At 42.2% G+C, this 15,076-nt stretch overlaps 1 protein-coding gene across 1 annotated transcript in view; it reads left to right on the top strand.

Moving 5' to 3' along the window:
* The first annotated feature begins 9,061 nt into the window (after window positions 1–9,061).
* NRSN1 (neurensin 1) overlaps window positions 9,062–15,076 on the top strand; it is a 19,072-nt gene continuing 13,057 nt past the window's right edge. Inside the window, exon 1 of the mRNA XM_042466337.1 lies at window positions 9,062–9,201. The gene's annotated coding sequence lies outside the window, so the exon portion shown is untranslated. The remainder of the gene's footprint in view (window positions 9,202–15,076) is intronic.

Consider the following 15,076-nt stretch of genomic DNA (forward strand, 5'->3'; position numbering starts at 1 on the left):
TCCCGCCACCAGAGATCCAGATGCTTCCATAAATGCTGCTTTCCCACTGCTAATGGTGACTCAGAAACACTTTAGTATCTGCCCCTTCACTGAGGGAACTTTCACACTACATACATATAGTGCTTAATTCCACATTGACTTTCATGGCTGCATCCTATGGAACCATGGTGAGGCACTAGAGCTCTCTTGTTAAGAATTTTAAATGTTCCTTCTTAAATTGCAAATCCCAGCATCCCATTGCAGTTAAAGTGGAATCATAGCACTGTAACTGTATAGTGTGAATGAGCTCTTAGAAAACCTGAAGTAGGCTCTCCGCAATCCAAGAAGATAATTGGAACAGGGGAGGAAGCCAAAACCTTCATACACCAGCAATCCTGAGCCATTACAGCCCTGTGTGTGAAATACATGTGCATTTATAGCTCCTGGCACACTATATCATTCTGGATGCAGTTCTCAAGGTCAAAAAGACTGTGCACCCTTGGGCAGGAGAAAAAGCAGCCAAGTAAGCAGCAGATCTTTATTTTGCTATGCCAAAATCTGAGATCGTTTTGAAAATATGTGTTGTGGCAAAAATGGCAAACTGCGTGATAATCAGAAATAGATGGAAGGGAAATAAAAACTTTTTAAAAGTTTCCACATTTATACTAGAACTGATGCATTGTCCATTTAAATAAATATAGTCTGCCCCCTAAGTTGCACTAAAATTGGAATTCATGATTACTTCTTTCTGAATACAGCATACAAATGTAGCTGAAATATAAGATGCAATTGTAGAGAGCTTATTCCTTAGATATGTGCCTTATTTCAGAATATTGGTTCTCTATGGGAACAGCATTACTGGATTCATAAAACTCCATACAAGCTCGCCCTCTTGCAAAAAGCTTTTGAATACTCAAAAATTGGACATTGTTATTTTAGGTGGGGTTTTTTTTTCTATCTGAAAGAACAAACAGTCCTACAGTATGTCAGCTGCACTACCTTGCCAGAACAAATTTAATTTTGCTTGAGCTTCTATTCTGTATTGTTTCCTGGATCATTCTGTACTGTACACCCTTTCCTACAAAGGTTTATTTAGAAGTCACTGCCCAAGACAGGCTGCTATTTATAGATTCTTAACATCTTCTAGGCTGCACTGTAAAATCCAACCAGCCATGCAGAAGTCAAAAATCAGACCCTAGAAAAGTTCCTTTTGTGAAGCACAGCTCTCAGACTCTCCAACTAGTATGGCCAGTAGCCCTGATCGCTAGGAGATTCTGGAAACTGCTGTCCAGAAGAGTAACTTTTCCAAGAGGCAGATCTCTTCACTATCCTAGTGATGACATTCTTGTGATATATATACAACACTGTGGTGTCTATGTTAGGCAGCACCTCAACAATTTAGTGGCACTATTTAACAAAAAGGAATGTAAATGTTATTCCTCCAAAAATCTGAAGCCACATGTGGCTTCTTTCCTTATGTTTTCTCCTTTTAACAGCTATGCCAGGTAGAACAATAATGACAATCCCAAGGTCATTGTGGCTGCCTAGGCGTTTAAATGTGGTTTGTCCTAGTCTGACATTCTAGCCACTATACCACATCAGAACGTCTTTACTAATCTTCGCTGGTATGTGACATTGACTTAAAGCTAACATGACCTCATGATGCAAGCTGGGAGTAAGTGCTGTTGAACACACTGTAAATCTTATTTTTTTCAGTAAACATGCAATGTGTTTTGTACTGCTAGGATGGGGTGGGCAATGAGTGGTTTTTCACATGCCTGCAGTTTCCACACTCCAAATGCCAAAGAAGACAAGATGCCTGTACCCTTTATCCCTTGTGAAGAAACTGGAATTACAAATGATGTAGTTTGCCAAGACATCTGGATGAGTTGCAGGAGACTTGCAGCAGTACTATACAACTAGTAAAGGGACAGTAGTCCTGCCTTTTTTGGTGTCTAATCACGCTAAATACCAATATATTGAATCAGTGCACACCTTGAAAACTGGGTTTATGTAGCCCAGAAACATCAGAATGAGGTCAAGGTGGCAAAGGTTATTAATGAGGAAGAACACACAAGGCAGAAAAGGCTGTAGCAGTTTTCTCCTGCCTGAGTCTACAGGGAAGGGCAAGATCCCACCCACTCCTCTTCTTACCTGTCCTGTTGCATTAACTGGGGGCAAACTACTTTTGCTCCTTGAACTCAGATTACAGCAATTGAAGAAAGCAAAAAAAAGGGAAAGAACAGAGAGACCTGGCTATTTTTAAAGTGGCTGAAAAAGTGAGATGCCAGTACAGTCCCTGCCAAATGAGGGCTGTTTGGGGTGGGGGAACTCCACCACTAGGATTAAATATATTTGCATTGGCAATAAATTCTATACAGTAAGAGAATTAGGCATCTTGTTATGCTGGTCATTTGTCATGTGTTAGAGAATATATATTTATGAAGTAATATGCTTTCACTCTGAAATGCAAATTTGTTTATAGCAGGAGTGGACAACATGTGGCTCACCAGATGTTGCTAGATGACAACTCCCAGCACTCTTCATCTTTGGCAATGCTACCGAGGGATGCTGGACATTGCAGACCAACAACATCCAGCAAGCCATGTGATTCCCCATTCTGGTTTTTATGGTTGCCTTTGTCAAACAGATTCCTTTGAAATAAAACACGTATCTTTAAATCTTATGCATTTTTTACAGAGTTGTGGTGATGGGGGAAATGCCAAGACAAAATAATCACAGTAGCATTGCCTGACTAGGAGACGAGGGAGGTGAACTTATTATTTCTTCATGTACTATATCAAGAACAAGACAGCACAGTCCTTCAGCATTTCTCAAATTTCCTGCAAAGTTGGATTCATGGGGGAGAGAAGAGCAAGAAATCCAGGGGAAATCTACAGAGGATCATTCCTTAAGCTTTTGCTCTCTTTAGCTGGAGAACCAAAATGAATGAGGGGTGAGTCAGTTCTTTTTTGAAATTACTTTTTTAACCAATGATGTTAGCAGAATACAAAGCACTGAAGTCTTCTCTTCAGGGACCTATTCATTTTTTTTCTGTTAAAATTCACTAAAGAAACTTGTGGAGAAATGCAAATGCTGCATTACAAATGCTACATTCTTCACAATATTTCACACATGAAAACAGGGCAACAGACATCGAAGTGTGGTCAAGGTGGTTAAAGTTATTAATGAGAAAGATTACAGAAGTGAGGAGAAACTGCAGCAGCTTGCTTTTGCCTGAGCCTACTGGGAAGAGCAAGAGTCTGCCTCCTCCTCTTTTCTCCCCCTTGCTGAGTTAATTCAGTACAAACTAGTTTTGCACTTTGAACTGAAATGAAGTAAGCTGAGGACCAAGGGGCAAAGTGAGGGGAGGACAGAGAAATCAGGCCATTTTTAAAGCAGCTGAAAATTTGAGGCTATCCTAGCCAAACTGGTAGAGTTGGAGGGTATGAGGCAATCTCCCATCCAAGTCAGACATAGCTTAGCTCCTGAGAGCAGACAAAATCGAGGGTGTCTTCCCCTGTGCTGCTGCCAAAAATGAGGATTAAATGGGACTATTCTGCAAAATTGGAACAGTTGGAGAGTACACAGTGAATTAAACTGCAAATGAAAAAAACACAAACATTTGACTGTTGGAGGAATCATAAATGTGTTTTTATACAATTAAATCCTATTAAGTTTAACAAAACCTAGATAAGTTTAAGATGGAAGCCCCAAAATTTTGAACATGATGGTGCACAAAGGTCAGGGAACTGTTGTACAAAAACCTTTCAAAGGCAGGTGATTGGGAGAAGGCTAGACCAAATGACCCAAGCATGTGACCAGAGGACCAGTTTTTCCCTCTCAGTGGGCACCCTTCCAACTGGAATGTGACAATATGTGGAAAGTGTCCAATGAAAGCAAAAACAAGTCTGCATGTGTGACTGGTGAACTGCAAGTAGAGCAGAAATGGGCAACTTGAACTCCACCAGATATTAAACTGCAGCCTCCAGGACACCCAGTTGGCATAACTAGTAATGAGGGATTCTGGGCACTGCAGCCCAAGAACATCTGGAGGCACAAATTACTCCGTCTGGTGCAGATGCTTATAGTTTACTTTACACCCAGTTCCTGTATGGCTCAGAATATGTTTGCAACCATTTGAGAATATGGACACGATCAGACTCTGGGCCAAAATGCTGAAGACTGTATGGCTGAAAGCTTCTTCAGACAGACAGATATGGTGAAGCACTGAGCAATGCAGTCTGCACATGATACAGAGAGAGAGAGAGAGAGAGAGAGAAAGAGAGAGAGTGGGAGGGCATATGGAAAACTAGGTTGGTGGGTTCTAGTTCTTCTCTTGAATGGTGGGTAGCCAGGCTCCAAATGGGCAGTTATGGGAGGGAGAGATATAATTACAAGAGGATGGGTAGTTTTTAAAGAACATTTGGGCAGTTCATAGATTCAAGTCAAGCTAAATTTGCATTATTTTTGGTGATAACAAAAAATGGCTGATAACAATATGAAAAGTCCAAGCTCTCCTTGAACCCCAGAGTCTGATCAAGCATACACATCCATCCCTCCATCTGCTAAAAACACTTCACACAGAGACTGTGTTGCTACCAATATGTGTGTTTTATAGCAGTGCTACTTAGCTATCTGATGAAATGGACATAAAACTACCATTCCCAGAATTCCCTAGCGTTGAGCCAGGGCAGTTAAAGCAGTCTCAGACTGGATTATTTCTGTAGTCTGTTTTGGACCTAACTGCAAGTATCTGTGTTGTATTGTCAAGTGAGCCTTTCCGGTATAGCTTACTCTTTCAGGAGGGAGCTACAATGTTGTTTCTCTTAACATTCTCATATATTACTATTTCTGTACTATTTTGTTTGTTTATATGTCACTTTTCCACATAATTTTTCCCAAAGTAGTTTTGTCCACCATAACACATGCACAGCAAATGCTCATTAACCAAGTCAAAGATCGTGTCATTCTCTCCAATACAACCCTCAAGATGCAGGATTTAATTGCATTCTCTATACGTCCTGCTTCTCCTGGGCAATTTGTGATTTTAAAAAATGAGGCAATTCATGACAAATTGTGAACTATGAATCAATTATTTAAGAAAAACTTGATTCCTTATATAAATTGAGTACCTTACATTGGGGGAAGAATCCAAGGTGAGTCTCTGAACACACTAATGAAATAAAGTAGTTTTTACATATTAGTGTTATTGCAGTCTTATTATAGGAAACACTATCTAAAGTCCTTAAGAGCCAAGAAACCTATTGCGGTGAGACAAGATTTCTCTCTATGTACCCACTCCAGACATATAGTTTAATGTTATTGAAAGGGCATTGCCGATTGAATTTCTGCCTGATGTAGTTCAGGAACTAAAATAAAAGGGCCAGGCTATGCCAAGGGGGAAATACATTCTACAACACTGTGATCTTGATTACAAAAAGGCAATTAGGAGAGCAGAAAATGGCCATTTTAAATTCAAGTGGTATCACCTCCTGGTCTGGAAGTTAAAAATAAACAGTTTAAAGGACTAATTTTAAATTGTTTAAGAGATAAATTGCCCTGTCCATAAGCTTTGCTACCACCTAGAAGCATCCTTAGTACCAACTTACACTCATACTAAATATAAATAAAGGTTCCTTAAGCAGTAGGGTGTAATTACATTCTCTGCTAAATCAACTTCTCTTGTGCAATGTCCTATTTCAGGATAGGCTTTAAATGCTCTTTATTTGTTGTTTTGCTGTTCTGGTTGGTTTTAATTTTTATTTTGAGCTCTATTTGTTATTTCTAAGCACTTTTGAGCTTGATTTTATCATAGGTCGAGCAGAGAATAAATGCCCAAATAAAAAAGTCACAGTGAGGAAACTATGGTCTGCCAGATGTTGTGGGACTCTTATTTTCCACTACCCCCAGCCATGGTTAGTAGTCAAAGATGATGGAAGTTGTTGTCCAACAGCATCTAGAGGGCCCTAGGTACCCCATTCCTGAAATAAATAAAAGATGATCCCAAGCATTATAAGCACGGGGGAAAGATGACTTGAAAATACATGCCTTATAACATTCCACAGATGAAAACTGGGACATGCGTGGCCAAGCACAAGCAATGTCAGAGTGTGGTCAAGATGACAAAAATTATTAATGAGGAAGACCACACAAGCTAGGAGAGGCTGCAACAGTTTGCTTTTGCCTGAGTCTGTAGGAAAGGGCTAGATTCAGCCTCTGAGTTAGCTGAGTACAAACTATTTTGCATTTTGAACTCAGTTTAAAGCAATTAGAGAAGCAAAGTCCAAAGGGGGGAAGTGGGTGGAAAAGAGAGAAACTGCAACATTTAAAAAGCAGCTGGAAAATAGGACAACAGAGTATTAGTTACAACTGTCTCTGGCAAAATAAGGTATTTGGCCTTTATGCAGATATGGATAATGTCAGGCAATGCAACACAGTCTTCACAATGCAAAAAACAAAAGCAAAAAACCTTCAAGTGACCACTTCTGAGTCACCATCAACCCAACTTTGAAAGGTATCTATGTACTACACCAGTATCAGGGATAAGAAACATGTAACTTCCAGGTGAAGTTGGATTTCAGCTGCCATCAGTCATAGCCAGCATAGCCAACAACATGGGAGAAACCATGGGAGTTTCAATCCAGCTGGAGGACCATGTGTCTACCACCCCAATATATATTTTCTGGTGCTCCAGATGTAGGGAAAATAATCCAGTATGTCAGCCTTCCTCAACCTGGTGCCCCTCCAGATACTTTGGGCTACAGCACCCATTAGACACAACATCATTGCCAGTAATGTAGAATTATGGTGGCAGAAGAATTTCATATCATGTAATCATATTTAATTTCACATTTTATGCCCATGATATAGCCCATGGTTTTTCTTTTTCTTGCTCAGATTTCTATATTACCTCCCATCAAGGCAAAAAACATCTGTATATTTTACAAAAACATTTGTACTGCCTTATGAGTAATTTGACTTGGGACAAAAAGAAACTCTGGAGTTTATTTTACCAAGTAGCCCCATTTAGTACTAGTGTCATCTATTGGGTTGGCAATGCTACTATTCTAAAACAAATTCTTTTTAGAATGAAAGATCATAGAACCATAGAGTTGGAAGAAACCACAACCCCCTGCCATGCAGGAACTCTCAATCAGAGCATCCCCGACAGATGGCCATCCAGCCTCTGTTTAAAGACCTCCAAATAAGGAGATTCCACCACTCTCCAAGGGAGTGTGTTCCACTGTCAAACAGCTCTTACTGTCAGGACGTCCTCCTAATGTTGAAGTGGAATCTCTTTTCCTGGCGCTTGCATCCATTGTTTCATGTTCTAGTCTCTGGAGCATCAGAAAACATGTTTCCTCCCTCCTCAATATGATATCCCTTCAAATATTTAAACAAGGCTATCATATCACCTCTTAACCTTCACTTCTCCAGGCTAAACATACCCAAATCCCTAAGTCTCTCCTCATAAGGCATGGTTTCTAGACCCTTCACCATTTTGGTTGCCCTCCTCCAGATACGCTCCAGCTTCTCTACATCCTTTTCGAATTGTGGTGCCCAGAGCTGGAAACAGTATTCCATTTGAGACCTGAGCAAAGTAAAATAAAGTAGCACTATTACTTTCCTGTTAGACACTATACTTCTGTTCATATAGCCTAGAATCGCATTGACCTTTTTAGCTGCCACATCACACTGTTGACTCATGTTCAACTTGTGGTCTACTAGAACTCCTAGATCCCTTTCACACATTCAGCCATTAAAAAAAGAATTTGGGTCTCTGGTTTAGTTTCCTCAAAGGGGCAGCTAATAAGACCTCCTTTTTCATTTTATTTTGGGAGGGAGCACTGATATTAGCTAACCCAGTACAACAGCTTTCCAGTTGGGATTCTTAAATCAATGACATTAACGCTGCAATCCTACTGTTTTAGCTACATCTTTGGTGGATTATTGAAAGCCACTTTGAATCCCATTTTAGGGAGAAAGGCTGCATGCAGACCAGGATTTGACTCCCTCCATGGCCATGGAAACCTTTCTAATCCTACATGTGCCTTTGAACCAAAAACAGAACGGAAGTAAAATCAGGTGTGTTTATATCCTTTCTGATCTGATACATATCTATGAAAGGTTGATATGTACATCTATGTAAAATAGTGCCCTCTGTGTCATCTCCTCTCCAAACAACTCTTTGATTAACTTCATGGTAAAACCAACTTTGAATTAAGCCCTAAGGGAGGAGTGGAAATTGGGCAGCCCTACAGATGATGCTTCTCCCATCATTCCTCACCATTCGCTGTGCTGGCTAGGCCTGATGGGATTTGCAGCCCAACAAAACTTCATGGGCTACACTTTGTCTTCCTCAGCCTAAAATTTCCTACGCTTTTCTACAAAAAATATCCCTACAATGTACAGCATGACAGGAAAGATCAGGACTTAGACTAGGATCAGACACACCTGGGTTCAAATCTCCACTAAACTGTAATGCCATCTGGATTGTAACTACATAAGCAGTGCTGGTCTCAATTGCCCAAAGGCCTATCTAGTCCATACAGTGGCCAACAAGATGCCTTGGAAGCGCATGAGCAAAACAGAAGTGCAATAACAGTTGCCCAGAACAGTTTCTTCTCCTGAAGGGGATCTTTATGGCTAGCAATTCTCTCTCATCCCTACCTACCTGGATTGCAAAGAAGACAAAACAAGAGCGGTATAGAACAATGCATTCCTTGTAGACTTCTCTCAAGCTCCAGAGAGTGTGTGTGTTTTTAAAGTATCCTATTACTTTAAAAATAGCTTTAAAATTACTTTTAAAATTACTTTTTAAAAAAGCACTCCCTGGAGCTTGAGGGAATTCTCCAAGGGATGCACTGTCTTATACCACTCTCAGTTTGCATTCTTTACAAGGACAGTGGGGGAAATCCTCCTAGTTAGTACCAACTAGCAGCCCCATTGGATCCACTGTTGCATCTCCTCCAGATGGGACTAGCGGTAGGGTTTCAGCTGATGGCTTCAGGACCTAAAGAACCTCCTCCTCTTGCTGCTGCTGCTGCTGCTGCTTCTGCTCGGGGCTCTCAGTGCGCATGCCCAGGAGGGGGGGCTGTCATCTGGGGCTGGAGCCGAGCAAAGCAGAGCCGAGATGATAGGCACCGCGTGAGAGATCTGCAGCTCCCCGGCTGCATTTGCTCACCGGTCAGCAAGGAGGAGGAGGAAGGTCAGGACCAGGTAACTATGGGGGGGGGGGAGTTCCTCCATTGCAGCCCTTGCCAAGGTGGGCTTTGCTTCGCTTTCCCCAGCCGATTCTGGGCTAGCCTGGCCGGGCGTCCTCCTTTTCCCGGACACGTCCTCCATCCCAGCCTCCTGTCCGGGAGGACCCCCACGTTGCCCCGGACTAGGGCTCCCGACAGGTTCCCCCATTCTGAGCAGGGCTAGAAAGCAGGGAGTTGAATCTTTCGGGGAGTCTTTTGAGAGGACGTGCTGAAACCATACTTGCCCCTAAGGAATCATAGGAGAATACTGGCCCAGAGGAAAACCCTGAATCTTTGCCCTGTGTTTCCCTATGAGCAAATATTCCCCAATGATTCTCTATGGGCAAACATTCCCCAATGTCTCCCTATGCATAAGTATGTCTCCTTATAGGCAAGTATTCCCCAATGATTCCCTATGGGCAAATATTCCCCAATGTTTCCCTATGGGAAAATGTTCCCCTATGTTTCCCTATGAGCAAGTGCTGTCATTTGTTTTAGTTCATCCCTGTTCGGAGCTTTTCATTTGGTCAGGTCTTCCCATGTTTTCTTTTCCCCCTGGGATGTCCTCCATTCTGGGGGGGGGGGCATCCTCCTTTGCGGGGAGGGCATCTGGTCCCCCTAAACTGCTTGGGCCTCCCACCAAAAAGTGGAGAGGGGGAAGGAGAGAGATTGGCTGAGAAAGAGAGAGAGAGACGAAGAAGAATGTCATTTCTTGCGGGGGGGGGGGTGAAGAGTGTGCTTTGGGCTCCTGCCTGCAGCGACTGGATCCTCCCCGTGTCCCCATCAGACCCCGAAAGACTAGCAGGAGGGAGGAAGCAAACACGCGTCTAGAGACTGCTCGTGTGAATGGGGCGCCAGGGTCAAGGGAGGCCGATCTTGACTAGGCTCCCCCCCCCAACAAGGTTTGCCCTTAAAACCCCAACTTCTTCGTCCCCCCCTCCGCCGCCCGCCGGCTGGCGCCCCGCGTGGGGGTGGGGGGGGGGGGGGTGGGGGGGGGGGGGGGGGGGCGGGTGTTGCCATTGCCATCCTCTGAGGCTGAGAGAGTGTGACTTTGCCCAAGGTCAGCCCCAGTGGGTTTACAGGCTGAGATGGGATTGGAACCCTGGTCTCTAGAATCACAGTCCAAGACACAAACCTCTGGAACGATGCTGCTTTCTGCCAGCCAGGGCTAAACACAAATAATTCCTTCAAATCCTTGGCCCCTGCCCCTCAAAGAAATCATAGAATCATAGAGTTGGAAAAGACCACAAGGGCCATCCAGTCCAACCCCTCTGCCATGCAGGAACTCTCAATCAAATGATTCAAGGCCAGTGCTATCACTAGGATGAGTGATATGGTTGCCTTGGGCAGCTGGTTAGATTCGAACCTTGCTCTCCAGAGTCAGAGTTCAGTCCTCAAACCACTCCACCGCACTGCCTCTCCCCAGCAGAGAAGGAGCAATGGGTTTCTCTTGAGTGAGCAGAGCCAGCCTGGGACAATGCAAGGATCTGGCATCTTGTTCTGGGGTTCAGCACCTTGGCCAGCGTCCTGCTACAAGCTCAAGCAGCCACATTGCCAGCTTCTTCCTTTCCTTTCCCTTCTCCCTACACTTCCAGGGCCCAGTTCCTTGGCTGCCATCTCCCATGACTTCCAAACTTTCAGGAAAGCTCCTTCCCTCACACTCTTTTCACTCTTGACATGCACACAAGTTGTGGCTATTAATTGCCTTTTTAGATCCTTTTTTAACTTAGGATGATCCCTATGCATGGCACGCCTCCAAGAGTCCCAGCCATCAACTTCTCTGCTCAGGTCTTGCTTCCTCAACTGAGTGCATTTGCCTGTAAGGTGGTCTTCCCATTTTCCTGCTTCCTTCCACTAAACCAAGCATTATGGTCCTTTCCAGTGAGCCACAATGTATCATCATCATCATCATCATCATCATCATCATCATCATCATCATCATCACCATCATCATCACCATCATCATCAATTTGTACAGCACCATAAGTTTACATGGCACTTCACAAATACAATCAATTCCAAACATTAAATCATGCCAGAGGCATACAGTCTAAGGAGTAATAAAATATAAAACTATAGAGTAATTATAACACATCATGTAGCAAAGTACATAAAAGCAACTAGCCCAACAGCTTCAATTGGGCTTCCAGGGAGGATTCAGACAGTATATTAGCTTGTTTAAAAATGTGTGTTTGTTCTTATGTGCTTTCAAGTCATTTCCAGTTTATGGCAGTCCTAACTGGAGAACTTGTCATGGGGTTTTCTGAGCAAGGTTTGTTCAGAGGAAAGTTTGCCATTACCTTCCCCTGAGGCTGAGAGAGTGTGACTTGTCCAAGGTCACCCAGTAGGTTTCATGGTCAAGCTGAGAACTGAACCCCTGTCTCCAGTGTTGCAGTCTCACACTCAAACCACTATGCCATGCTGGCTCTCAAAAATGTGTGTACTCAGTTTTTTCAAAAACCAAATAGATTGGATAGCTTTTTTAAAAAAACTTAGAAAAGCTTCTGCTTATAATCTATTGACAGATGTTTCCCCATTTCCTCAAGGAAATATTCAGCAAATAAATTCTAGCAATTAAAAAAAAGTCTAAAAACATTTTTAAGGAGCAAAACAATATTAGAGAGGAACATATGACACCTAATAGTATTGTGTATTGATTGTACATTCCTGCATGGCAGGGGGTTGGACTGGATGGCCCTTGAGGTCTCTTCCACCTCTAGGAATCTGTGATTCTAATCAGCATTTCCCCACCTCACCTCACACTGGCTTGTTACGTGATATGATACCTAACAGAATAGTGCATGTTATACAACTGGATGGCATTGTGTTTGTGGCATCAGTTTAGAGTCTTCCACTTGGCAGCTGAGCATGTGAGCTTCTAAGCTCTGTTACAGTCATTCAAGTGAATGTGCAAATAGTTGATATGCATCAGTGCCAAGGAGCAACTAAGGCCCAATCTGGAGCAGCATCTGGAGGAATGCACATGATTCCACAGAGGATCCAGATATGGTTCTCTTGCAGAAAATTGTATTTTCTCAGCAGTAAAAGATATTCTGGGAAAATATGGCCAAGCCCTACTGGCACTTCCATTGTGATGGTAAGTAGCACGTAGAATATGGTGATGTCAATGGAATTGGCACCTATTAACAGAGCCTGGAATTTTACTTCTTGTAAACCAATAGCCATAATAGTTGTGGAATGCTGGGAGCTATGGATTTTTTTTAAAGGTCATTCCAAGCTTTCTCTGTAGAGGATGCTGTTCATAGAATCACAGAGTTGGAAGAGACCACAAGGGCCATCCAGTCCAACCCCCTGCTATGCAGGAACTCTCAATCAAAGCATCTCTGACATACGGCCATCCAGCCTCTGTTTAATCTTTAATTCATTTAATGATATTTTCATTAAATATCTGATCTGATTACAAAACGTCTTTCGAATAATCAGATCAAATATGAACAGCAGTCTAGAGGTAAGGAGGATTCAGGAAAGGCCTTGAAGACTATACGCAGTATAACTTTGGGCTTAGGTTTCATCTTGGAAGAGGTTAAGTGCTTTCCCTTGCTGTTACACTAAAATGCAGGGGAACACTCAAACTCATGAACTCCAAATATGTTTTTCATCTTCACTGTTTTAGTTAGGAATAACTATGCTACAGGCTACTGATGTGTATGAGTGGATTTTGTTTTCTGGTTGATTGTTTTCAATTAGATCACATATTTCCTCCAAGGAGCTCAGTGTGGTACAGTATATGTGGTTCTCTGCTTCACAAAAGTCCTGTCATGTAAGTCAGGCTTGACCTGGTGCCCAAGATCACCCAGTGAAGCTGGCGTAGTAGTAATTTGAACACAGACCTCTACGATACTAGTCTGGCAATGCAAGTGTACCACACACACACAAATCCTGTATCAGAAAGTACAGCACATCTGACATTAGAAATCCATCCTATGAAAATTCTTTGATTTTTCATGTGTCCCTAGACTGACCAAGATCAGTATTTCTGCTTTTCTTTCCTGCAGCTTAATGTTCACGTTACAAAAGTACATTGACTCAGTTACTAATGAAAATATCATTAAATGGATTAAAGATTCATTCAGTCTTCTCAGCAGCACCGTTCCGAACATTTAATGCATCTATTCACAAATCTGATCACACCTACAAAGTATCACTGGAGTGTAATAATGTTCAAAAGCCATACAAGGCAACCTTTACCATGACAACAGAAGTTGCTAAGGGATTATCTACTATGCAGCTGCATGTTTCAAAGATCTGATTGTACATTTTCTTTGTTTCTTAATGACCTTACTCCTGATACAAATCTAGCTGTTCTACTGTGCAAAGTTCTGTTGCAACTATAACTTTCCATGCAAGTAAAATCTTAAAAGTTAAGGTACAATTTAAGGTTTCCTCTGAGAAGAATATAGAAATCTGTATTATATTCTTAAATAAATTTGATACAAATAATCTACATCTATGTATTAATTATTTTGTACAATAATGCCCCTTTTAGAAAAAAAATCTTTCTAAAAGGTTTTTAAGATTATAACTTTAAACACACACATTGACAAAAGATAATGTGTTTCAGATATGAACGTTTGTCAGAATTTACAAAAAATGACTTTGGAATTAGGGTGAATGAAACCCTTAGCTGGGATTCTGCTAAGATATCCTTTTCCCCCACTCTTAACCAAATTATTTTCAGAGAAAATCCACTTTCCATTTCAAAGCTTTGGTTCCATGCGGTTTGCTTGTTGTTTATATCTGTTTGCTATCTCCTCCCATAAACCTCTCTGAGTGGCTTATGAAAGATAAACAAAACAGAAATGGAACACAGAGTCATAAAATCAGAAGTGACATAAACAAATAAACTAACCCTCACAATAGTAACCACCAAATCATAATCACAGATTTTAAAAGTGAGAGGCCCAGTCATTTAAAGTCTTCACCTGGCATTAAAAAGTCTAAAGGGGCAAACATCAATGGCAAAGCTGTTGCATAACTGGGCTGCCTCTGTTGATTTAAATGCCCTTCCTCTGCTAGTTCTATACCTCACTTGCATCTGGTGAGGGCACTCAGATTTTTAAAATGCTCACATGTTGTGCTGACTTCATGCAGAAGTCTGTGAGGCTTGGTGGACACTTACACTTAAGCTGGTGAGCAGCATCAGGCTGCAGTTTCAAGACCCTCAAGAGCTTCAAACATACAATTATGCTGTCCATAGTGAACCTGGGCAAGGCTTTTATCCGGCATTACTCCGGTTCTGAGGTCCCTCCACTGGCTGCCTATTAGCTTCCGGGCCCGGTATAAGGTGTTGGTTATTACCTTTAAAGCCCTAAATGGCTTGGGTCCAAGCTATCTCAGGGACCGCCTCCTCCCGTACAATCCTCCCCGCGCTCTCCGGTCCTCTGGGAGGAACTTACTGCAGCCTCTAAAATCTAGGCTTGCGGCGACCTCCCAGAGGGCATTCTCTGCTGTCGCCCCCAAACTCTGGAACGACCTGCCGGATGAGATCCGTCAGTTGACATCATTAGACAGCTTTAAAAAAGCTGTCAAGACGGATCTCTTCCGGAAGCCCTTTCCAGATTAACCATCCCGGCCCAGGCTCCCTGATCCCCTTTTTCCTCTCGTGGCCCCATCTTTAGTGATGGTTGAGGATCTCCAGAGGGACACCAGGGTTTTTAGTTTGTTTTAATTATGTTTTATGCTTTGATATTGTGTTTTTAATCTGTCATATTTTTAATACTTTCTTAAGGAGGGGAGGGATTATAATATTTTTAATTTTATATCTTACTCTTGTTATATTTACTGTTGTCAACCGCCCGGATTGGTTCGCCACAGGGCGGTATACAAATTAT

Source organism: Sceloporus undulatus, chromosome 4, assembly GCF_019175285.1.
Source record: "Sceloporus undulatus isolate JIND9_A2432 ecotype Alabama chromosome 4, SceUnd_v1.1, whole genome shotgun sequence".
Lineage (NCBI taxonomy): Eukaryota > Metazoa > Chordata > Lepidosauria > Squamata > Phrynosomatidae > Sceloporus > Sceloporus undulatus.